Here is a 25649-nt window from a genome sequence, read left to right on the forward strand (position 1 = left end):
TACTCAAACTAAAAATGCATTCTATTAACTCAAAAAATACAGATGAAACAGCTATTTTGGATTATTATCACCAGTACTGGTATCAGTGTCACACCAAATCAAGCATAAAAGCAGGTGCTGCCATAGAATTGAGATCAACTGAGGCTTTCATCAGCTGGAGACCAACTGATTCTCTCTAAGCACACTATTGGCTGATCACACTCATGCTGCCATCTTTAAACTGCTCTAGCCTGGGTATGCTTTGCCCTCTCTGCAAGCCGCTTTTTGCAGCCCTCCTCCACCCCAGCTACTCCTTTATTCTGCTTCTGACTTAACCAGTGTCATTCTGTTGTCACTGATGCCTGCTCTGTTTGGTTTGCTGCCTCAGGCTTTCCTTGTAGGCATGTGAAAGACAGGAGCGTGTGCTGTTCCAGCAGGGGGATCCCAAATCAGCCACACTGCCAAATATAAATAACAGCATAAAAGAACAAATGATAAAGAAAATATTTATTACCACAAATCAAGTGTGTTTCTTGACTAAGTGGCCCTGACTGAACTTAATTTATAGTCGTGACTTGCGGATTTCACCACCCACCAAAAGAGCTTTTACAAACTTTTAATTTTTAATTTAAAACTCATTTTGGCCGATACCGATATTCAACTACATTTTTCCACTGTAAAAAAAACACCAATTCCATTCTGTACTACAAATATATTTTTTTTAAATATTGGTGGTCTATTTCTTAAGAAACTGACAAAAATTTGATTTTTATCAGAAATGAAGGATGTATTGTTTTTTCAAATACAGCGATACACTAATTAAAAACGTACAGTAATGTCTTTGGGTTACATGTGCATTACATGCTACATTTATTTTTAACAGTACAGCCAAATTCATCTGCATCTTTGAGTACAATAAACAGCAGCAAAATAACCTGCTGACACTAAACTCCACAGTGCAAAAAAGAAATAGCTTATACATTTAGATTGATTCTCCCTATTACTCAGCCAGTTTGCAGGATGGCTCCCTGACATACTCCTGACAAAGTGCTTTAAATAACAACAACAACAACAACAAGGCAGATTCTTAAATGCAAAAAATATAACTAAAGTTCAGAGATTAAATATGATTTTAAGTTTTTGAGACTCAAGATGAACAAAAGAAATAGAACTTCAACTGAAGTAGTTCTCCTGATTCTGCTTTAAACAGCACAAACTAAGCATCCAAGTTTAATGGGCATTTCACTGTAACAACCCAGTGACACCCACATCTCAATGCTGGAGACAGAGCACCTTTATGTCCCATGCACGGGAGACTTGGCACACAGAAGTCTGTCATTGCTTTTGCCATGTTTCGCACACTGTCACCTATCATGACATGCACGTTCTTTTTCTCTATTTTCCATACCTCAAACATGTTATCAAAAGTGGCTGCAACATGCTAACAGGACGAACACTTGATGTCCATATATCTGTGGTGAAGCTAATATGTTTAGCTTTAACGAGGAGCATCTCTACGTGACTGGAAACAAAGGTTTGCAGTTCAGGCTATTATCGGCCGGTACCGATACACTGCCAATAATATCGTGCATCCCCAATCAGGACATTCCCATGGTCCAACAGTTGGTTTTACAATGTCCAAAAGAGAATGGAAAGCCTCAAACTTCTGCTCATTTAGCACTGTCAGTAGCAAGCTAGTGTTTGACTCTGAGATATAATCTGTGAAAACACACCATGGAACTGGAGTGGGGAGCATAATTGAGCTGGACATAGTGTATCTGCTGGGCTTGGGTGCCAGCGGCATTGTCCCCCCCAAGCAATTCTCTCCACTTGGCAACCCAGCCACCATCTGTTTGAATAGCATGAGGAATGCATGTCATTATTCAATGTTGTGTTAACATATTTCTGGACAAATTTCTTCCAAAAAGGACACAAATGGTTTTACTCTGAGATGTAAACAAGAGCACGGGGTTGTTTTCTATGTTGGCTTTAACAAAAGAAGTTGAGCGGCTGATTTCCCCCTTTGTCCCCTTATCTTTCTACCCAATGGTGACACATTCTGCATGGCTAAGTAGGAACATCCATGGCGCTCTTTCACTCCCCATTTCACGCTGTAATAAAACGCAGCAGTTGTTACTCTGGGGGACCCCTAAAGGCATTCTGTGGGGCCGATGAGAGAGTCAGGCTGAATGGCAGCCAATGCCACAGCCCATCTTTACTTTGTCATGGCTGGGACAAGGCAGGGAGGAGATGGAGGGAGTGAAGAGGGGGAAGTAGAGGGGGGATGTAGCTGGTGTGTATAGAACTGCCTTTTTCCATCATTGGTGCATGGTTCATCAACATCCACACCCATCGTTGAAATGCTTACTGGGCCGCATGAGGGACTGGAATAACATATACAATGAAAAAAGTGTTTAGTTTTAGCTAATGAAGCATGAACAGCTACCAGTCCACAGCGCCCCAGGCTTAACAAAACACAGTGTATACAAAATAAAACATGGGCTGTAATTCATGGCAATGGAGATGACATTTTGCATCTGTGCAGTCATTGCCCATATTCACATGGCAGCCATTTCTGTGTGACATCAGGTTTAAATGCCAGTATAATGTTGTGTTAGAGTTATCAGTCATGCAAATGTAGAGTTTCTGGATTATTTCATACTGCCACCCCTGATCAGGAACTGCAAAAACATCTGCTGGGGTACCACAGTAATTCAAAATCAAGCAGCCTTTAACTGCTCTCTAGTGACCACTACACAACAGCTTATATTAGCATTGAGCAACTTCTAAACTAACCTTTTTTTAGCGAGAATTTTAACTATGTCAAAGCTGTACAAACAACAAAAATGGGCTGGGAAACATTTCTCATTTCTTTTTACTACACTCACATGGGGCTCTTTTCCTTTAATGTTACAAAGAGAGGCTTAAATGCTGATTTCCATCCACTGTTTAACCTCACTAGCTGCTTTTGTCTGACATGTCTTTTTAATATTGAACACTTTTATGGTTGAATAACTGACTTACAATCCTAAAGGATGTGAGTCTAGATATCAAGGTGAAGTCTGCATGTTTAAAAACCCGCCAGAAACCTTTAGACAACCTGATGTTAGCATTTAACCACTAGCTAACGAACATTACAGTAAAGATTTTGACTGCATCTTCTAACACTAGCATAGTATGAGCTTTGGGCCCTTACCAGCAAACAGTAATATGCTGTTAAGTCACTAAATTCTCATGAAACTCCAATCTGATGTTGCTAACTGACACAGTTTGACCATCAGCTTGCTAACTAGCTATCGAGCTAGCTATCCAGACAGACAGACAGACGGACGGACTGATATATATTTGAGCTGAATTTCAAAAGGAAAACCGATTACACAGAGAGCACATTTACAGCCTTCAAAAAAATAATGCTAACATTCAACCACAAGCACTGTTTGTATCTTGTAACACTAGCATATGTTAGCTTTCAGGCACTTCAAAGCTAACATTAATATGCTTTTAATTAGCATAATGTAAATGAAACCCATTCTGTAGCTAAAACGTTGTCAAAAATTAACTCTTGACACTTTTTTTCCCTTTATCGATGGAAGGGTAGGAGGATATATTCTAGAACACTGGTTCTCAACTGGTAGGTCAGGACCCAAAAGTGGGTCGCAAAGCTCTTTTAAGAGGGTCGCGAAATGTGTGCCAGGGAAAAAATGTGGCCAAAAGTCTACTGTACGGAAGCCCTAAGGGGACATCCATACATATATATTCTATAGGTTTTCCTCCGATGATGAGTAAGCTTCAGTGTTTGTTTCAAGAGTTCAACTTCTTTATTTCCTTTTCTTTGGATAACAAGCAGGTTTTTCCAAGATATTGATGAAATTCCTTATGAAATTACCAAATTTCCATGCTGTCTTGGGAAAATGGGGTAAAATTAAATGCATGCATTTCCTTCTGTAATGATATTTTTTAAAATCATGTTTATTTTGGCCTGGCTCTTTGAGTGTTTTGTTCCATTTAGGGTCAAAACTGCCAAAATTTTTTATTAGATAAATTTGAGTGGTTGAACATTTTCAAAAATATGGGTCACCATTTCTCTTAAGGAGGCGGTGGTGGGTCCTGATGTCTGTTATCAGGCAAATCCACTTTGAAAAGCTCCAATCTACAATGTTTGTGGTGACACCAAAAACGGTTCCGTCATTTGAGGAGAACAAGGAAGTGGCTGCAGTAGGGTTTTGTTGTACTGTGATCCGATAGCAATGGCTGCCGCCAGTTTAGCTGTGCATGCTCAAATAGCACAACTACCACGTCTTTTAAAAGTCCTGCCATCCCCAAAAAATTTCTATGGGAGGTTTCTTGGATAAATGTGAAATACAGTGCTTAACAAATTTATTAGACCACCTGTCACATTTGTCTCAAAAACCATCATGAAGTGCTTTAATGCGGACTCCCTTAATTTTCAGCTCTCCACGTTTTACCATTTTGAACAGGAATGAGGAATTTCAAACTGAATTCACCCAAATTTGAGCTGGCTCACTCTGAGAAGTCAGAAATTAATCAAGCATAACATTCAACCACTAATACTAATTTTTCTGTTCAGGAATGCAAGTAACTATAATTTGACATATTTATCAAGAAATAATAATGTGCTTTACTATTTTTCAGTTTTTTTGTAAATCAGTAAATTTGAAAATTCATGGATAACAACAATAATCATATTTTAGCATTAAAAATATCATTTCTATTAAAGAGCTTCTACATATTGTTGTATTAACCATTGCAGAAACATAAAAATGATTTTGTTAATTACCAATGCTGTTAATTTAGGGCAGCTGTGGCATAAACCTTACTTTGGTTAGGGTTAGGGTGGTCTAATAAATTTGTTAAGCACTGTATATCCAAGCAATGGATACATGAACAGTCTATCTGGCCCGTCAGGTTTAAGTGGGTAGGTAGGTCGGTAGGTCTCTCAGAGTGCAGCCATCAGTAAAACTCTCCATACAAGCAAACCTTGTTACTTTCTATTTTTCTTTTAGAACAAAGAATAGATTTTCTTTGAGTTGAAAAGGCCGTCTGTCTACTTGAATTTTACTCTTGCAACAAGACTGCCACAGACTGAAGGAGGAGAGGTCAGCCTGTGAGAAAAAAAAGGAGCCAGCTGGGGAGTCTGAAAGTATTTCATTAAGTCAACAACGGGGGGAAAAGATAGCCAGCTGTAATGTAGTGACTTGGCTGTTAGGCAGACAGCATGGCACTTATGGAAAGCCATGTAAGCAGCCTCTGCATGCAACATCCCTGAGTGGGTGGGGTAATTTCTGTTCCCCTACACGATGGCAGGGCAGATGGTTGGATAGGAAAAGAAATGCAAAAAACGTGAGTGAAACATAAACAAGCTAAAGGAAGTGCCATAGTGTCAGTGTGAATGCAGAGCTGAGTTTGACTGAACTTTTTAAAGTCATTACTCAGAAATACATATAGTTTGGGATTTATTTGAAGCCTGCTATATAAAAATCTACAACAAACACCCGCAATAAAATTTAAATATAAATGTAAAAGCGAATGTAGAGTTGTAGAGTCAGATGTAGAGTCAGATAACATTAATCCTTATTTCATCCTGCCCCTTTAACTCCTTGGAGCGTCTAGACCAGGTGAAATGAGAACAACTTTAGAGATATCCTTAAATTCTAAGATTTACAATGTGGAGCACTGGCATGGCACTGTAGCAGCAGTGAACCTTCCTTCCTTAGGCAAGAGGAAATTGGCTGCTATGGTCAGCAGGGACTTGAGTGAAAAAGCTCAAACTAATCCTCTTATTGAAATTATTTTAGCCACCAGAAAATCATGACCAACTTCTTGCAGGTACTTGTGCTTTCTGTGCGCACACGTCAGTTGAATATGGGTTTCCCCACTTATTCTGTAAAATAGAAATCTAACAAATGACATCTGGCACCAGAGCGCATCGATCGCAGCCCTGACCGTCAGTGTAAAGCTCGAATGGTGCCAGCAGATATTTACAAGGTGCCTTTGCATTCCCTCGGGAAAGAGCAGCTGCCTCCTGCCTCTCTGTGAGACCCAGATATGGAGGAGTCTTCGTTGTTGATCATACACATTGTAAATCTCACCTCTAATCTCATTGAGTTATGGCTGTTTTCTGCTGCCCCGGCGCTTTTCACACTCCCGGTGACCGGACTCAATTATTCCAGCAGCTTTCTGCTCTCCGCTCATATCTATCGACCCATCCAGGAGCAAGTCGTCGGGCTACGCTCTCCCTTCCACTGAAACGGGCACTTACTCCCCGTACTCACTCACTTCTTACTCTATTTCACTTTTATTTGGCTGTCGTCTCCCTTCAGCTTCCCCTCCTTCTCCTCAGTTTTTATCTGCCTTTCAGTCTCTCTCCCTCTCAGACCATGTCCGCTCTAATCCAGATAAATTTGAAAACTCATCTTTTCTCCCAGCGTTGGCCTTCCATCATGCTCTAAGCCAGCCTGATCTTACTCAGAAAATGGATGTTTTCCAAAGCTCTCCCCAAAGTAGATAAATGTGAAAACACCAGGCTTATGTTGCAGTGCAGACAAAGACTGAGCTTTTTATCATGTGATATATCTTTCACAAACATGGCCAATGCACTTTCATTTGCCAACAATATTATGAGCCCATGTTTCTGGAGCCTTCAACTTCTTTTTTTAGTGAATGTGTGTTTTCCAAGCTTATAGCCAAGCACACAGTACAGGTGATGTCACTGACACATGTTTTGTGTCTGTTGTAAGACAATTGCACAAGAACAAGAAAGTCATATAATGAAATATGCCAAAAATGAACCGTAGAAAATACGAGGACTGCTCTCTAGAGATGTTATGAAGTCTGGATTTGAGTTTTGTGAAATGTTGGCAGTTGTAGGATCCAGATCTACAAATTTGATCAAAAAGCTGAAGGGTTTAGCAGATCGAAGCTAACAAATAACAGTATCACCATGGCTGATATGTCAGCAGTAACACCCTTCACATACACTTGACATTTTGTTCAATTTTAGATTATTTTTATGCAGTTGCATAATCTTAAAAATGATGCTGGCTGCAGTAGGTTCAAACCCCATTGAAGAGATACAAAACGCAGGTAATTATAAAAGGCACATCCAGTTCCAGAGAGGGAGTCAAACCCTTTCTTTACTCTGTTAAAAAATAAAAACAAAAAAAATGTATGGCATGTGTTGTAATTTCTCAGAAAATCTGAACAACCACCCAAAATCAAAAGATATTTACTTTACTCTCCTTTTTGCAAAGTAAGTTAAGAATTAATGCTACAAAAAACAAGAGAAACTTAAGGAACTGATAAATCGAGTAGATGTATGTCACAACAGCCTATACAGCACATTCAGAGGGTTTTTTTTTTCTTCAAATTTATGTTCTAATTATAAAACAGTGTGCATCCATGGCAACATAATGAAGAATCAAAGTGTAACTGATGATCCAGTATGATACATTACAATAAAATACAACACATTGCTATATGATACGATGCTACGCTATACAATAAAACAAAATGCTATACCATACTATGCTATGCTATACGATACAATATGATGCTATACCATACAGCTATGTTATACAATACATTGATACAATAAGATGCGAGGCAATAGGATACAATATGATGCTGTATACGGCTGCACAGCGGCGCAGGGGTTAGCGCTGCTGCCTCACAGCAAGAAGGTCCCTGGTTCGCTTCCCGGTCAGGGCCCTTCTGTGCAGAGTTTGCATGTTCTCCCAGGTACTCCAGCTTCCTCCCACCACCAAAGACATGCTCGTTAGGTTGATTCTCTGAAATTGGTTGTAGGTGTGAATGTGAGCATGCCTGGTTGTCTCTCTCTATATGTCAGCCCTGCAATTGACTGGTGACCAGTCCAGGGTGTACCCTGCCTCCCAATGACAGTTGCAATAAAACAGATGCTATATGATGCAATAATTACTATAGGATTTGATGCAATATGATTTGATACATAGCTGTTTGATATTATACACTGCTTTATGATACATTATGTGAAGTTGCTATAAGATACCATGTGTTGTTATACTGTACAATACATTTATATGTGATACCATACATTACTATATGATGCAATATGATATGTTAACACATTAGGACTGATGTGCCCTGATTGAACTGATTTGTTTAAACTCAGGACTCTTCAAAAAGCCCAGTCATTCCTGTATAAACTAAACCACATACTTTTTTATGAGTTCTAGCTTCTTCTGGGCACAGAAATATCTTTTCAACATGCATCATAAATAGCCTTAAAAATATTTTTTCCCTGCTTTCACAGCCTTTAAAATAGCTCAGTGTGACATTTATTTGTGATATTTGCTGCCTTTTTTTTCTTTCTACATTGTCTTCCGTTCATTTCTATACTTTGTGAAATATTGCCTCTTGGGGATAATATATCCTTGATCATTGATAATTCATATGACACAATACCAAAAAAAAAAAAAGATTAATGACACATGGTCCACAAAAAACATGTTGCCATGATGCAATGGTTCTGCTGTATTAGGGTTATACTGCAAAACAACCATAAAATGATACATAAATATATCTGATTAACTCAAACAATAAAATGCCTCTGAAAAGTTAAACAATGCTGGAGTGCTGATGTCTCTTAACTTGACTGAAGTCTAATTTTAACTCCATTCTGAGTTAAATGGTCTTCAGTGTTGAAGTTATTTGACAGTGTTGATCCACCCTGTAGAGAGTTTATTAATCTACGCCCAGCCCACTGCCATTTCAATTCCGAGGATATGTAGGCAGAGTTTTTTCCAACATGCCCTTGGGCAGAGTGTTTAAATGTGTTTTAGACATCTTCAAATGTGTTTAGATGTCGCCTGTTATTCAGTGATCACCACTAGGATTTCTTTGTTCATGTTTCTGATGAATCATTGTTGTTTTTGATGTTTAATGCTTTTGCACTGTGATGGAATTTGTTTTCTGAGCTAGCCACCTCCCCCTGTTGGAGATGGAAAGGAAAACCTGTAAAGACACTCAGCCAATACCTATAACAATATTTAAATTTGTTTTACATAACTAAAATTTCAGTCCTCTGAACATAATTCAAGGTTTGAGGATGAAAAAAGAAAAACTTTTTTTCTTAAAACACACTTTAAAATTTAAAGAATAAGGATGAATGAAGAAAATCATCTTAACTGACATAGGTCTGTTAGTCCAGCTGATATTCACGACCAAAACATCAGCATAATTTTGATATCTGCCGATACCGATATCAGGTCAATAATATTGTGCATCCCTAATACAGACATAAACTCAGGAAAAGTGTTAAATTTAACACTGTGAGAGGTGTATTAGCACTGATGATTGCTGTGTAGAGCTGATCTGATTTAACAGGAGAGTAAATTATCAGCACTGCTGAGAGTAATTTTAACCTCCTCAGAGCTTATCAGCTTGTAGTGTTTGGAAGCAAGTTAAATTCTAACTGTATTAAGAGTTTATTTAAAACCAATTCCTGTATTAAATTCAACTCTTTGAGTGTTACTTCTACACTGCAGTGGAGTATTATTTCTCCACTGCAATCTAGCATCAGCTTCATTAATTCACTCTTTTACTTTTTCACTGTTACCAAACTTCTTTAAACAATTACCTTATTTGCAGTTCACCAAAAGTTGGCAGGGAAATCCCCACATTTGGCACAAATGGTTTGATAATTGAATCACACAAGTCAGAACAACGATAGATTGCAACATCGATACCTTATCCCACCCCTAATCACAAAGAGATACACAAATCTGAAATCTGATATACACAAATCCATCTGACAAGGTGGAGAGTCCTGGTTGAGACAGCAGCAGGGCAGGTTCTACACATAAAACAAACAACAGACCATGACAAAGAAGATTAAAGTAAGACACAGTAAAAAAAACAAACATTATCCTTCATTGTTTTCTTAGTCCATGTTTATATGTTCTGTATTTCCAGACATTTTGCTCACTATTGTGTGCACAGATCTTTAAAAACGGACTCTAAATGCTATAGAATACACACCAGGCCATCAGCTAGTAATGTGAAACAACATGGACATGAGGTGTAAACATACAAAATGGCTAACAGACTGATGTTTGTGTGGACAGACGGTGAGGTGGGGATGCCTCTCTAAATGACCTTAAACTACATTTCAAGACGTCAAATCAAGTCCGCCAGGCTTGAGCAGCGCTAACAGAACACAGGAGTCCACCACTGTTGTCATCTCCCTCTTTGCACACCTATTGCACCTATTTTCACATCTCAAAACACTGTGTTGTGTAAGAGTTAGGTGAGAGACAAGGTTACCTTGTTGTTTCAACACGGCCTTATCCATTCTGATTCACAGCACAGGCCTGACTTCAAGCTTTATTCCAGAAACCAAAGTCAGCATGATTACAATCTGAAATGTACATATTTTCCTCACAAAATAACAAACACCTTGTCAAAAATCCTCTAGGTGAGTCTTGGATCACGCTCAAAGCAACAACGAGTAACCAAGCTGTAACATATTCCATCTAGTGGAGCTCTACGTCTCCATAAGTGTCAAGTCATATTCTGGAGAGGCTTTCCATTATGTCTCTACCTGCTGTTAAGTTTGAGAGGGGTGTTAAAGTACAGAGAGTAAATCAGGAAGAGGATATCTCCGTCCTGACTTATTATGAAGTCTAGACACACTATTTCCGCAACCTCACTCGACCTTTTGTCCCGTTAAGTCCAGGAGATATCATGGATTCAGTTTCTGCCCCGCTGTGAATCAGCACAGGTGTTGGCTGAGCAGACAGTCAGGTAGATCAGAAAGATTAATAACAAGATGTGAGTCTGCTACTCCACACGCAGCACGCTCACAGTGACGCTGATAAATATAAAATGAGGTTTTACCAATGAGCAGAAGGCTGCTTATCTAACTGCCACACTTATCAGGAAGAAAAATGGGTGAAAATTTAATTATATTGGAGCTATTGGACTTATTCCCAGCCAATGTTGATGTTCTTAAACTCAGTCTGTGCCATGTGAGTGCATCTTAAATATTCATACAAAGTTTTGCTCTGATATTTTGGGGGGTAGTCTGGGATAAAATTACACAGCAGCAGATGTAAGGGTGGGGTGGGGGGGGCTATTCTGCAATTACATAAGCCTCTGCAAACCTGCAGACTAATAGCCACACAAGAGAACATCTGTATTCAAAAGTAGAGGAGAGAATAGATAAAGGAGACAGGTGCTGCTGAGCTTCACTTGCCTCCAAGAGTTAAAGTGTTGGAGGTGAGACATAATGACAGACTAGAGGTGAGGAAGTTTCCTCTGTCTTTTAAAATCCTATCTGACAATGTGGGAGACCCCATACATGATGACAAATAATCACAGATTCAACAGTTTCATTCCTGTAGCTTTGTGGGGAGTTACAATTTGACTGAAATAGCAAAATGCATTAAAAAATTCATTCATAGACGACTACAGTCCTGAATAACAGGACTTCAGAGTAAAATGCATGGTGTAGAACAGGAAGGAAGAATCACCCATCATTGCTTTTGGACATTTTACTGAAAATTCCCCCCAAAAATTAAATATTCACAGTCTTTAAATGGTGTGGGCTGTCTATTCGTCCCAGCAGATGGGATCCCAATAGCAGTAACCTCAAAGCTAAGTACTCACTTCATTCTTATTTTATCTCCATGGACTTACTTTTGAAAGCTGAAAAACTTTTAACTACATAACTTTTAGTTTTTAATTGAAAAATAAATAAGAATCGACCTTACAATAGAGTCTGCATATTTATGATGGCTTTAAATGAACTGACTGTACTGCAGTAGTGACTGCTGGGAGTTCTGCTGCTCTGGTTCAATACCAGGTTTGGACTGAGAGGACGGAAACTTCATTTCAAGTTCAGAAGGACAAGCTGAGAACCATCCTGAGTTAAAAGAAGACGGTTTTAGCATATGATTACTTACATTGCTTATTCTACGCTATAAGACTTAACAGTAAACAGTGGTTAAAAAAAATAGTTGTAGTAATGTAAAAATCTAAGAATCTAGTTGATGGAACCCATTTCTAGTTTTAAGTAGACAGTACTCAATCACTGGATGTATTTTTGTCCTTTTACTCAAACTATTAAATAATCATCACATATTTACATCACTTTCCCGGAAGGCCTTTAGGCAATAGACACTTTTGCACCATGAGGGAACACTGTGCAAATTTCAGCCAATTCAGACATGAATTCTGAGTCGCACAACTCACCTGGAAATTGCGCACCACCTTTCAGTAGGATCAGTAGGGAAATGACGACTGACAATAACCCATCTACAGCCCGACCAGCAGATCCCGACTGGATTAAACATAATGGACTTGGATTGACTTGACTTGAATTAAACTGAACTGAACTGAACTGAATTGAGGGCTCCATGGCAGCTCACCTCACATCAAGAAGGTTTCTGGTTAGCTCTCCAGCCACAGCGGGCTTCCTCCCACCTCCAAAGACACGCTCGTTAGGCTAACTGGTGACTCTTAATCGGCCGTAGGTGGGAGAGTATCTAGTTTTTTGTCTCTGTATGTCAGTCCTGCAACTGACCTCTCGTCCAATAACAGCTAGGACAGGCTCCAGCCCCCTGCAACTCCCAAATGGAATAAGCAGTGAAAAAAATGGACGGATGAATCCATCTAATGACTGATGTCTAACGACTGTTAAAGAGTCAGGTGGAAATTTCACAATGTATGGGCGACTTTAGAGAAGTCCCACCTGTGGGGGCCAAATTCAACATAGCAAGGATGATGTACTGAACTCTTTAGAAGACCCTTCTGAGTTTAAGTTCCCCTTTCAGTCTTTGTTTCTTGTAGTCAATCAAATTAGCTTACTTTGGGTGGAATGATTGTTCAAAATAAAGTCATTTTTGTCACTTCCTGTCTGTAATGATCAGTCAATTACCTGTCTGTAAATCAGTCTTTATTTGCAATAGCATCAATTTATAAGAAAATATAATGTCTAGACACTTTACAAAAAGAGTAGACCTAGACTGTACTCTGTTGAATTATTTACAAAGGCCCAGCATTAATCCACTGTGATCAGCTCTTAATGACTTCTTGCAAAGTAACAGTGACAATGAAAAACTGCCTTTTAACAGGCGGTCTGATTGCCCTCTACTAAAATATTAATAGGTGTGTGACCAGATTGTGGTATTGGACATGGTCTGGTTTCAGTTTGTTGCCAAGTAGAAGTGTCCATTTGTGTTTCTGCAGGCAAAAAAAAAAATCTGAGTGGAGATTAAGAGAAGCAGATCTATATAACCTCTGCTGCAGTCCTAGAACATTTTGGTGGTCATACAAGTTTGCTTTCAATAATCTCTTAAATGTCCCAAAAATGTTGTGGTGATCCCAGGAGGATATACATCACTGGACGGCAACAGCTGACAACAATGATGATGGTTGTCCATTAATAATATTACAAAAGGTACACGATTCTAGTCCAGCTCTTTAATTGTTATTAGAGAGGGAGAGATTTTGGGTTTGTCGACGTATAAATTCAAACTGGCTGGTCGGTCGATCAATAATGGATGGCTACTAGTACTGCATCTGTTTATCACCTCTTTCCTGGCAGGTCTGAGGAGGCAAAATCCTGCAGCACCTGAAAAATGCAAAACATTTCAGTGTGGTTTTCAACATGTCTGCTCAAAATTATCATCTTAAATTTTAACTACAGACTTCCTCAAATTACTCTTACATGAGTTATGATACATTTTCCAAATCTCAAAGTATTTTACACACACGGTCGACGTTGCCAGTGTTGTAATTTCTCCGCGTTTACAACCAACTAAAACACCGGCGCACTCCAGCTCCTGTGGGGTGAGCTGAAATGTATACGGGTGAAGACTTTCTGTTTTGTTTCTCAAAGCAGAGCTCCGAGCCGGTGAGTAACCTAGCAGGTGGTGTCACAGACATTCTTTGAGCATCACTTTAATTATTAATTTAAATGCAGTTGAGGGCGCAGACAACAAAGGGGGCTAAAAAGGAAGAGCTCGGCAGAAAGTGAGAAGAAAAAGAAGGAGGAGCAGGAGGGGCAGTGCATGAATTATACATTTAGCCCACAATCAGAGGTGCCTGCCTTATTTATGAGCGAAAAAGCCCACACAGCTTAGCCAGAACTGTGCTTTGTCTGCTGTGGAATGCAATAGCGATTCACTTAATAGTTAATGACTCTGAAGTTTCACCCAGACACCCCCCATCTTGCCCCCCTCCTCCTCCTAAGGGGGGGCTCCCTTTCTTACAGGTCCTTTGCTATCTCATGTTGTTCTGGAGCAGCAAGAGTCAAAATTACAGTGGCTGTAACTGGAGCTGTGGTTATCACCTACCTCTGGGCTCAGTTTACATTTCATGACAATTAGACTCAACAGGATGTATCCATCATGTGGGGTTAGATTGGTGATAAAGAGGCCGGCTCTGACTTGGCCTGGGAAAGCAATACGCTCTCTCCTTTTTTAATAAAACCATGTCAGATCTGCCCCAGACATGATTTACTGTATTTACTCCTGACTATGAATACCTCTATGATAAAAGATAGGGCCGGGAATGGCATGGTAACTCAGGATATGATGTGATATTATCAATACTATAAAATCTAATATGATAAGAGTATGATATGCAATACTTGGCAAACACTATGCAATACAGGATGTGCCTCAAACATAAACTTGTGTATTTACTCAATCTGTCTTATTAAAAGATAGGGGTGGGAAACTGGGTGCAATATGACTGGATTCTATAAAAGTGTCAGGAAAGGATACGATTCAGTCATCATGACAAGACACAACACAACATGAAGTTATACAGTGATGTGATGTGTGCTGATGCTTTACAATACAATATGATGGGATTCTATCTGCGCATTACAATAGAGCTCAACACTGTGGTTCCAGAAGTAAAAACCCCATTCATTTTTTTAATAGGAAATTTGCTTATTAGTCTTATTTTAAGAGATATCCAAGTTAGGCTTATCAGGAGCTATCGTAGTGTAAAATGATGGCTTGGAAGACAAGACTTTGTGAGACAACAATTTTTTAAGACAGAGTTTATTCTAACCTGACATGCCAATCTGGAAAACCTGCAATAGACAGCATTTGGAAAAGGGTAGAGCCTTTGAAAAAAAACTTGGAGGATGATTGGATGAGCGTTCTGTCGGTCACATCTTTACGGGCTGATCAAAGCAACAAAACATGTGACATCATAGCCTCTACCGAGATGTGCGGGCCTGCCACCACAGAGGAATAAACTCCATAAAGAACTGCATAACACGAACTATGGCAACTGTAGACATGTCAGTTCACTGTTTTTGTCGTTTTTGAAAAGAAAAAAAATCAGCAAAGCCAGCAGCTCCGCTGAAAAAGTGGTGGGCACTGCTGAGCAGAGATGGAAAGTAGCTAATTACTGTAATCAAAGAGCTTTTTGTGTACGCAATACATACAGCATCAATAAGCTTACCACAAGGGGTCAACACCATACAAGATTTATTGAATTTACTCCATCTCCTTAAATAACTATGTTTCAAAAAAAGCATGGGAGTAATATTGGAACTCAGAAAAACGATGGGATGGGATTCTTTCATGATAAAAAGATCAAAGATCTAGGAATCGAAGTAGCACTAATGATATGGTACGATACAGGGTCCACAAGAAAGATAAACCAAAAACAAAGGAACAACCCCAGACAAGATTTACTGCATTTACTCCATCACTCTGATAGGATAGAATATGAGAAGATGACAATATGATACGATATGGAACAATACAATAAGTTATGTTACAAAACAATGATATCATACAATACAAAACGGTGCAATATGATACGATATGATACAATACGATAGGTTACAATATGCAACAATACAAAATACGATACGTTATGAAACGAAAGGCTGATAAGATACAATATGATACGGAACGATGATACGGTATGGTACGATACAATAGGTTATGATACAATATAATACAATACTATATGTTATGATACGGAATGATGATACAGTGCGGAACGATAAGATAGGTTATGGTATGAAACAATGCCAAAGAATAGGAAATGTTATGATACGAAACACTGATACAGTATGACATGATATGATACGATACATAAAGGTATGGGTCCATAATAACGATAAGATTACTACAAAGGAACGACCCCAAACAAGATTTGTTACGCTTACATTATCTGCTGATACAATAAAATCTGATATGATACTGGGTCCAGAAAAAAAAAAATTTATCATGAAAGGACTAACCCCAACATTTAACCCCAACAACATTTACTGCAATTACTTCATTACTCCGGGATGGTACAATATGATACAATAAGATACAGTTGGAAACAATAGGAAACAATATGTTTAGGACTGAAACGTTCCAGTCAGCTGGTTGATTTGAAGGTCAGTGAGCTCTCAGACCAAAACTACAGCAGTTTAACATTTGCAGCGATAGAAAGAAAAGAGACCATGGCGAGGAACAAACAACAGTGCCCAATCTAGGTAGAGAGAGGGAGAGGAAGGATGTATTTACAATCCTGGAAGCTAAAATTGTCTTTGAAATTAAAGCTCAATTAATCAACCAGCTCTAGATTCTGCTTTATTTGATCTATTGCAAGAGTTTCATATGTTTCCAATTGTATCCTCTGCCCTTAAAAGGTCAAATATTGCATAATTGTATTATTCACTGGAATCTGTTCTTGGGTCTGCTTCTTATCACCCTTCATCCTTTGACTCATTGGCACCACTGCCCAAAGTGACCCTGCTGTTTTTTTTCCTCACTGGCCAATTAGCATCTGTTGTGATAACCTTAATTTATGTCATAAGCACCGCCATAAACAGTTATGAAGCGGTGACATGGCAACTTATACTGCAGGGAAGATCCGTTTAGTGTCATCATTTATTAAATTGAAATCTCCATTAGGCTCCAGTGATATAATCATTTTAATGGTAGCCAGAGTGATGATAAATTGCGGTATCACTATTTCGTCCCACCCCTAATAGAAGACACATGGGATCAAATTGAATAACACTTGTGTGGTGCCAAACCCATTTACTTAAACTGTCTAGTGAGTTCATCTACAACAACAACAAGCTTGCATTTTTCCACAAATGAAGGCCCTTCTGTCAATACCGTGACAGTCTTTGTGGATTGAAGATCCAAAATAGGATAAAAAAAAGGGACGCCGTCCCCTCTGGCTCATCCTTTCAGTAACCACTCAAGCCGTCTCAACCTTAATCATCCCAAACAAAATGAGACCTGCAGATTGCATCTCAATGTAGGCCAACAACATGTAAAATAACACATCGTGGAAGGGGAGTAAAGCTGCCCTAATCCCACGCTGCAGTCACATTCCAGCACTATCTCCACTTGTTTATTTGAGTCTCTGAAACACTTGAAATTCACTAATCCTACTTGGCCTCTCTGGCCTCCGCTCACAGCTCCTCTGCCTTGGCGGGTCTTATCGGTGACTTTGACTCGCAGCCCGAACAGGCTGAGGAATAATAAGGTGCAGCCTAATAAGTGCGTCATAACTTGTTCTATCTGCTCGGCTTGATGATTGATTTCTCTTTTATATGGATTTCAAAAGTGGAGAACAAAGACTTCACAAAGACAGAGGGCAAATCTGGGCAAGCTGGGTGGGTAAGACTTTTGGATTTGTCTAAGAACAAACAGAAGAATCAGAAAAAGGCGGCTCGCTTGATCTCAGGTCCATGTGCCGCCTCCAAGTATAAATCACCATGCTGGAGTATATATCTGAAAGTCAAAGGTTAAAAAAAGCTGTCAATCAGTGCATCTTTGACACAGATCCTGGCGCTCAAACGTCCTGAAACTGTCAAACACAATCTGTGGGATTTGCAGTATCTGCAGGACGCAGCAGCTTTCTCTGAAGCAGGAATAAATTGATAAGCACACATCTACTAAGCACATCAGCTGTAAGATTCTTACGTTCTAATCTTTCTGCCGTCTATGTCACGATCACTTCAGTAACCATATTTCAGTTTAAATAAAGCTGCAGAGACATTTCCTACTTTGGCACCTCTTCATAAGCACATAAGCAAAGGAACCAGAAAGGTCAACTGTAATCTGTGATATTCAGCCTCAGAATGGGAATAAACACTGGAATGACAGCAGATTGTCTCAATGTGACTGGTCATTATTGCTAAAAGAGGATTTCACAGTGGCTTTGATTACATTAATCCTTCGAGAGAATCTAATCCTCTCTGACAGTGAGAACATGAGAAATCATGCTATCTGTGAAAGGTTAGAAATAAGCAACTACAAATTAAAAGACCTTCTCGCTGTGTGGAATCAATAAAAACCCACATTAGTATAAAGCAGTCAGTACGTTTACATGTGTGGTGAAGTTGACTTATGGTTTGGCAATTTAACAGACTACTGTCCTCGTCCAAGCATGGATGCAATACTTTACAATCAATTTATTGATGGGAGCATGTCTGCCTCAGCCATAGTCAGTGGCAATCAGCCCCCTTTCAGCTACAGTACTGTGAAGAACTTTTAGGTATGTTTGGGCTAAAATTTGAGGCTGAAGTAAGGCCTATTGTGGTGAGCAAGCCCTCTGAGAATTGACACAATCCCTAGTAGTGTTCTGGATGTCCTTGCATATTACCGAAGGCATGGGAATAAATAAGGGTGGAGTAAGGGGTGGATTTGGCATACAAGAACAACCTTGCCCGGGTATTTGGGTCACCACAAGCCCCTGGTCATGCTGTGGATGTCCCAAGGCCTCAAAAGCCACTAAGGATCTTTGGGCCTATATCACCATGAGTGAAAAGGCCCGGACAAAAGAGATGCCATTGAGCTTGACCTTGGAGCTGCATTCAAGTCTCATATCAATAAGTCCAACACCAAGCGTTGAATGGAGTGGTATAAAGCACACTGACACTGGACTGTGGAGCGGTGGAAACATGTTCTGTGGAGTCACCAATCCTGCTTCTCTGGTTGGCAGTCAGATGAGCAAGGCTGGCTTTGGTGGATGCTGGAAGAGCGTTACCTGCCTGACTGCACTGTGCCAACTGGGAAGTTTAGAAGAGGAGGGGTAATGGTATGGGGCTGTTTTCAGGTTTTTGGCTTGGCCCCATAACTCAGGTATAGGACAAACTTAATGCTTCACTATACCAAGACATTGTGGACAATGCTATGCTTCAAACTTTGTGGCAAGGACTATGAAGACATGGTCTGATGAGTTCAGTGTGGAGGAACTTGTCTGGCCCGCACAGAGCCCTGACCTCAACCCCATGGAGGACCTTTGGGATGAACTAGAATGGAGACTGGGAGCCAAGCCTTCTTGTCCAACATCAGTGCCTGACCTCATAAATGCTCAACAGAAAGACTGGGCACAAATTCCTGCACAAACACTTAAAAATCTTGTGGAAAGCGGCTCCTGTTTAACCTGGCATGCCAGATGGATTTGTTTCACACATCCATCCAGTAACCCTTCCATAGATGGCGTTTGGGAAAGGGCAGAGCCTTCATTCTGTCTGTCACATCGTTACAAGCCACAAAACACAAGACGTTGTAGCCCCAAACTGAGGTGCCGCTACCGACGCGTAAACTCCTTCAAGAACTGCATAACACAAACCATGGTGACTGTAGACATGTCAGTACACGACTTTTGCCGTTTTTGAAAAGAAGACAACTCATTGCTGTTCTTTATTCTTCTTTTAACTAAGAAAAGTCATCTAGTTCTGATAAAACGGATGCTTTAGCAGCATTCACACTGATGTTTTTCGCCATAATAACACCGGCCTCTTCTTGCTGCTTGCATACGTCTCGACTCTGCCGCGCCCGAAAGTGCTGCCCCTCGACACTGATTGGTCCTGTCACTTTCTAACAGGGCCCAAACAGTTCAGATGGGAGCTTTGCAAGATGGAACTGCCAGTAAGAAACACGGAAACGGGCAAATCCATCTGCTTTGCAAGGTTAGGTCCTGTTTGAGAGTTGAGTAAAATTCACCATCACATATGGCCAAAATATTGTTCAAACCTAGCTGATTTAATGAAGACAAAATGATGCCAGATGAAGAGCAACTTGGGAGGCAGACTCGTTCCTTCTAAGTGAGCCAGTATTCCCATCACTATGGCGTGGAGACTGGGAATGATAGGCATAACGCCAGGTTTGGTCTGAAATTCAAATGACGACAATTTCAGTCAAAAGTCCAGTTTTTATCAGACTAAATAAGTTGACTTTTTCCCACTACATCTAAATAAACTGAGCAAGGGTTTCTTTTTCTTCATGGAGGATTTCCTGAGAGCTCATCACTCACATATTGAACAGAGCACTCTTAGACAAATGTGAACTTTCAGTGGTTTGGAAGTCTGAACTCCTTATCCACTCACTGCCTCTTTTCTCTCTCTCGCTCCCTCTCCATGGCCACGACTTTGCTTTTTCTGCTGTGGGGGGTTTTCATTCTCTGCCACCCACCATGTGAATAATGAGCTCTACAGATAGCAAGCCAATGAAGCGACCCCCCCTTTAGCCAATGAAACTTAACAACCATGTCCAGATCAGGTCCTTTCCTGCTGGGACTGACCAGCCCTGCTTCACACTCCTCTGCCACCCACCCACACACAGACTGCCTCAGAAGATAGAGAACACAGAGATGTCTCTTTATGTGATCTTTCGCCACTTCTGAGTTCCACCATGAAAATAAAAGAAAATTATTAACAGGAAAAAGAGGACGGTTGCTTAAATATCCAGACGTGCCGCCGACTTGACGGATTGGTTTCCAGTGTGGCCTCTCTTTGAGGTGTCGGGGCTGGTAATGTTCTAACGCAGGGAGGTGAGACCAGCGTCTGGCCCCAACATGACCAAAAGGCTTCTTTGAAGTCCGTCTAAGCAGCCAACAATCCCCCGGCCATAAACTACCAACCAGCACCCACTTTATCACGTCTTTTCAGTGCAGACTCATAATAAACTACCCACCGCCTAAGAAACGATGACCACACAAAAGACTTGTAAACTGCATTGACAAAGCTTCAAGAGAAAGTGATTTGCTCAAAGTATGTGCCTTCATTTCTGTAAGGACAAGGCTGGGCTGCTAATTTAACTTTTTAGGTTGAAATGACCCTGAAAGAAGATCAACCGACGGAAAGTTTGAGCATTTTATTTTGGCGTGAGAAAATGTGGGGGTTGGTAGGATGGGCTTTGAAAGACACTTTTGAATGAGACATAGTAGCATTCCAGTGATTGTTCATTCAGGCAAATGGCTCCACAGTTTCCAACATGTGAAGACGAAGGCGCATGTAAACACTTCTTATTCTTCAGCTGGTATGCACAGCTCGGAGAGTGATTGGGAGAAAAAAGAAGAGCCACCTGGGATATGTAAGACAGCTATGAAAGACATGAAGGACTCATTGGCGACCAGACAATGTTGCGTCTCCCTCTGAAGGGCTGTTTTAGACAAATGTAAGGCCAAGTCTGTGCTAAAAGATGTTTTATTTCACAGCCTTGTAATCACCACTCAATCTTATTCATAGACAGATCAGTCCCAGTGGAGGGAAAAGTATACTAATATTAAATAATGTCCAGGATATTTGGTGTTTTTAAGAAAAAATATGACACTTTCTTCTTCAGGATTTATAAGTGATGGCCAGGATCCAATGACTCACCACAGGCATGATACTCATGTCCTTTCTTCTTCTCCCTCCCTAAGAGAGGTTTAACTAATGAAGCGCACCGCCTTGTTGCACGGCCGACATTTAGCTGCCTTTAAGTCAATCCTAGCATTTGATTTGGAGCCTGGATCACACCCATGGGGGAAAAGCAAACCCCGTTGCTAATATCAGCCCTGCTCTGAATGTGGAAAGCTCCTTGGCTGGCTCTGCAACGCTCCCTCATGCACACGCACAAAATCTATTTTCTCTGCTGCGGCAGAAAAAGAAGAACACCCTGGAGTTTAGAAAACTTTCAGGGAACACATCCAAACTTCTCAAAGCTGGAACAGTAGGGAGACAGAATGACAATAGCTCATAGATATGCTGCTGTTGTCTCTTCTCCTGGCGTCCCCCAGTTGAATGTCGGCTGGTCCGCTGTTATGGCATTATAATGACTCCGAGGCTCTCCAAATGCCACCTCGCTCAGCTCTGGAGAGAGGGCAAGCAGGTTAATTACCATCACAATGGGGACACTGAAAGCCAGGCTGACTCTGGTCATAGCAAACGCAATGACCGGGTTGACTTTCTCATTACAAACGGCAACAGGAGGCTTTGATTTCCGAAAACGCAGACAGATGGACAGGGTCACAGCATCTTTGTCTAAATTATTAGGCGGCCCGTCTTTGCATTTTCTCCCTCACAGGCGGGGATCTCTGTGAAGCTCTTTAAAGGCTCAGAGTGGACAGGCCTTCTGCCCTAACGCACTCCCTGGGAGCCACCGCCTTTGTCTCTGTGTTTGAGTGTGAGCTGTTCATGAAGTGAAGAGGCTAATCAGCGGCTGTAGAGCTATTCACTGGGAACCACTGTACAGCATGGGCCCATTTGGCCAGTTGTTAAGAGTGGCCACAATAGCTTGGTGTTTTGACACACTGCAAACAGGCCTCAAGTGAGCTCCGGAGTAATTCACTGGGATGTGAAGTGTGGGGATGTTTGCTACCAAAATATTGACTTCTGCCCACAAATTAGACTCCAGCATGTCACCCTAAAGGGCCTCCTGAATGGCTCAACTAAAACCCAGGCCGCAATTAAGTTAATTAAATTCAAAGAGCTCTTAAATATACTGAAACGGCATAGTTGTACAGCACCACAGTTACACAGCCGTAACACAAACATATCATTATTTTTAAGGGCTAACATCAAATCCATGCTCATTTATTTACAGCTTACAAGTAGGATAAAGAAGTGCTAAGTGACATGCTTGTTTCAGCCAAGTGAACAAGAACTCCATTAAAGAGTTTTTGGACATTTGAAGGGTTTCAGCTGGTTGATTATGAGAACAGTATGCTGGGCTCAGAATCACAGCCAGAAAAAGCCTTTTTCAAAACATAAAAACTCTGCTGTGAGACTGAAGGGATGAGTGGTGCCAAAAGGCAACGTTGGCCATCGCAGTGGAAAGGAGTGAAACAAGTTTTAGAGCATTAAGGGGGGAAACAAAAGAGGTTTGCCTTATTTGGTGACTCTAATGCACTTTAAACTTCAGACAGAAGGTTTATGATGGCTTAAGTGGCTCATGTTTCTCTATTTTTTAGGGGCAATCAGACAAGCTGCAACTGAATGCAATCCATCTAACAGTGCTTCACCAACCACACAGAGATTTATGATGACTGAGGATGTGTACATGTCAGCAGCAGAATTACAAGTCATTTAAACAACTTTTTCAGCATATAGCATTAGTTCTGGCAAGTGCTGTCACATAATTGAGATCAGCTGATCTCACGCAAGCCCTCACGTGCTGATGGCCAGCTGATTCGTTTCCAAGCACTACACCTTGCTGCTCCCTCTGCAAGCCACAACCCTCCTCCACCTCAGCTCCTCCTTTATTCTGCTTCTGACTTAATCAGTGTCATTCTGCTGTCATTGATGTCTGCTCTGCTCTAGGTTCTTTAGCTGCTTCTCTCCCAGTCTCAGGCTTTATTTGTAGGCACAGGAAGGCAGATACACATGCGTGTATCATTCAGCAGCCAAGGTTAAGCTTGATAGCATCTCTTTGTCAAGGCTTTTCACCCCTGGTGATATAAACCCAGAGACTAACGGTCGCTTGGAACATCCACAGAACAACCAAGGATTCAAGACATCCCTACTACCAGCCTGGATTATACAAAGGGCCATGCTTACTCCCCACATCCACCCTTTACTGTGCCCTAAAAGTCTGGAGTTATTTTTTTCATTAGATTTTTTTTCCCATGACCCTGTAACATGCAAGGACATCCAAAGCACGGCCTGGGTTGTGTCAATCCTCCTTTCTGCCCGATGGTGCCCACAGGCAGACCGACTCACCATTGCAGGCCTTATTTCAGCTTAAATTTTTGGCATGTTTGGACCAAATAATTGAGGCTGAAGTAAGGCATAAATGTGGCGAGTGAGCCTGCCCTAGTGCAGCATTGAGTGGAAAGGAGGACTAACACAACCCCCATAGTGCTCTGGGTGTCTTTGCGTATTACCATGGGCATGGGAAAATAATCTGTTGACAAAATGAAGAAGTCCACACCTTTAGGGCGCGTCAAGGGGTGCTGCAATTGAGCACTGCCTAGATTACAGTCCAGGTGGATAGAAGGGTGGCTAGAGCCCCTGGTCTTGCTTGGCATTGTCCCAAGGGCCCGAAAACTACTGGCAGTATCCAGGTATATTACAAGTGGGGAAAAGGCAAGCAAGATGCTGTCAAGCTTGACCTTGGCTGCGAAGTGACAAGATGTGTAAAGCCTGACTCTGGATGCCCTGCCCCCAGCCCTGGGTTGTGTTAAAGTTACGTTGATCATGTGATACAATTTAGCAGCTAATCATTTCCCACTAATAGCTTATGCGCTGACTTGTCGTGTTTTGCACTCCTTTGCAAGGTCTGGATTTTGTGTGCATATTTTGCACGCAGGCTTGGTGAGGTCGGTCGGCTCACCAGCATCAGCTATGTCGGCAAAGTAGTCCAACAAAAGACTTCCGTAGCTCGTTCTATTCACCAGATGAGGACGAGGAGGTTTCAACTCCGAGGATGATCTGCTGTCGTCGTGGGTAGCAGACAGATTGAAGCAGAGGCACTTCTTCACTGTCAGAGGAGGCCAGCGCTTAAGTTGTGCTAAGATGAATGACTGGCAGGCCTTTCTTTCCAACCTGTTTTCCTCACTTACACTGCCGCAAAGTGGAGATGCATATAAAAATGTAATCCTCCATCCTGAATGTTCTCCATCAGTCACATCAGAGCCACATATGACCTGCAAAGAGGTACTGAAAGGCGGAGAATTCTAATACCAGACCGTATCAAGAAAGTACAGAAAAAGTACCAAAATTTCGATATATCGTGCAACACTACATATGGCAGTAAATAACTTTGAAAATGAAACAGGAGGAACTATGTTTTAAGAAATACCCGCCCACATGTGGGCTTGACCTTAACCACCTTAAACATTCCTGATAAAAAAGACCTAAAATCAGCAACTCACAACGATTAAGCTGCTTTAGGGGTTGCAACAATTGCCTTGCAAGCACTGGAAACAACCTACACACTTGCAGACGTAGTAAGAAGCAAACAGCACAATAGCTCCGCTGTATCCCCGGCAGATGCAAATAACTGAGGAAACAATTTGAAATTCAAAGCAGGAATGTAGAAATCAAACACAAGGGGTCATTTGTAGGTACCTGATACAAGACACTGATTGTGATTAATATGTACACCCGAACCTGTGGCCGTGTTAGGTAATTCTTAATAAATCACTTGAATGGCCAAGTTTGCTGATTCTTCAACAAACTCATATACTGACAACATCTATTTGTCTAACCTGGACAATAACTCACTTTCTGATTTGAAAATGAATTGTTTGTGTCCTATTTTGAATACTTAAGAGCTAAAAGCATAGAATCCTGATTTCACAGTCTCTATTTGAGGAGTTGCGAGCCTTTGACAGTTTCAGAGAGCATTGTTCACATTTCTCCCCAGAACTGGCTCTGCTTGCACATCATCCGTCTTATTTGAGCTCCTCTATGTCTA

General features: G+C 40.9%; 1 protein-coding gene across 1 annotated transcript in view; it reads right to left on the reverse strand.

Annotated features, from left to right (window-relative positions):
- The window catches only part of LOC121522300 (anosmin-1), a 79870-nt gene that overhangs the window by 44822 nt on the left and 9399 nt on the right, over positions 1-25649 (reverse strand). The window lies entirely within an intron of this gene.

This window comes from Cheilinus undulatus, linkage group 15, assembly GCF_018320785.1.
Source record: "Cheilinus undulatus linkage group 15, ASM1832078v1, whole genome shotgun sequence".
Classification (NCBI taxonomy): domain Eukaryota; kingdom Metazoa; phylum Chordata; class Actinopteri; order Labriformes; family Labridae; genus Cheilinus; species Cheilinus undulatus.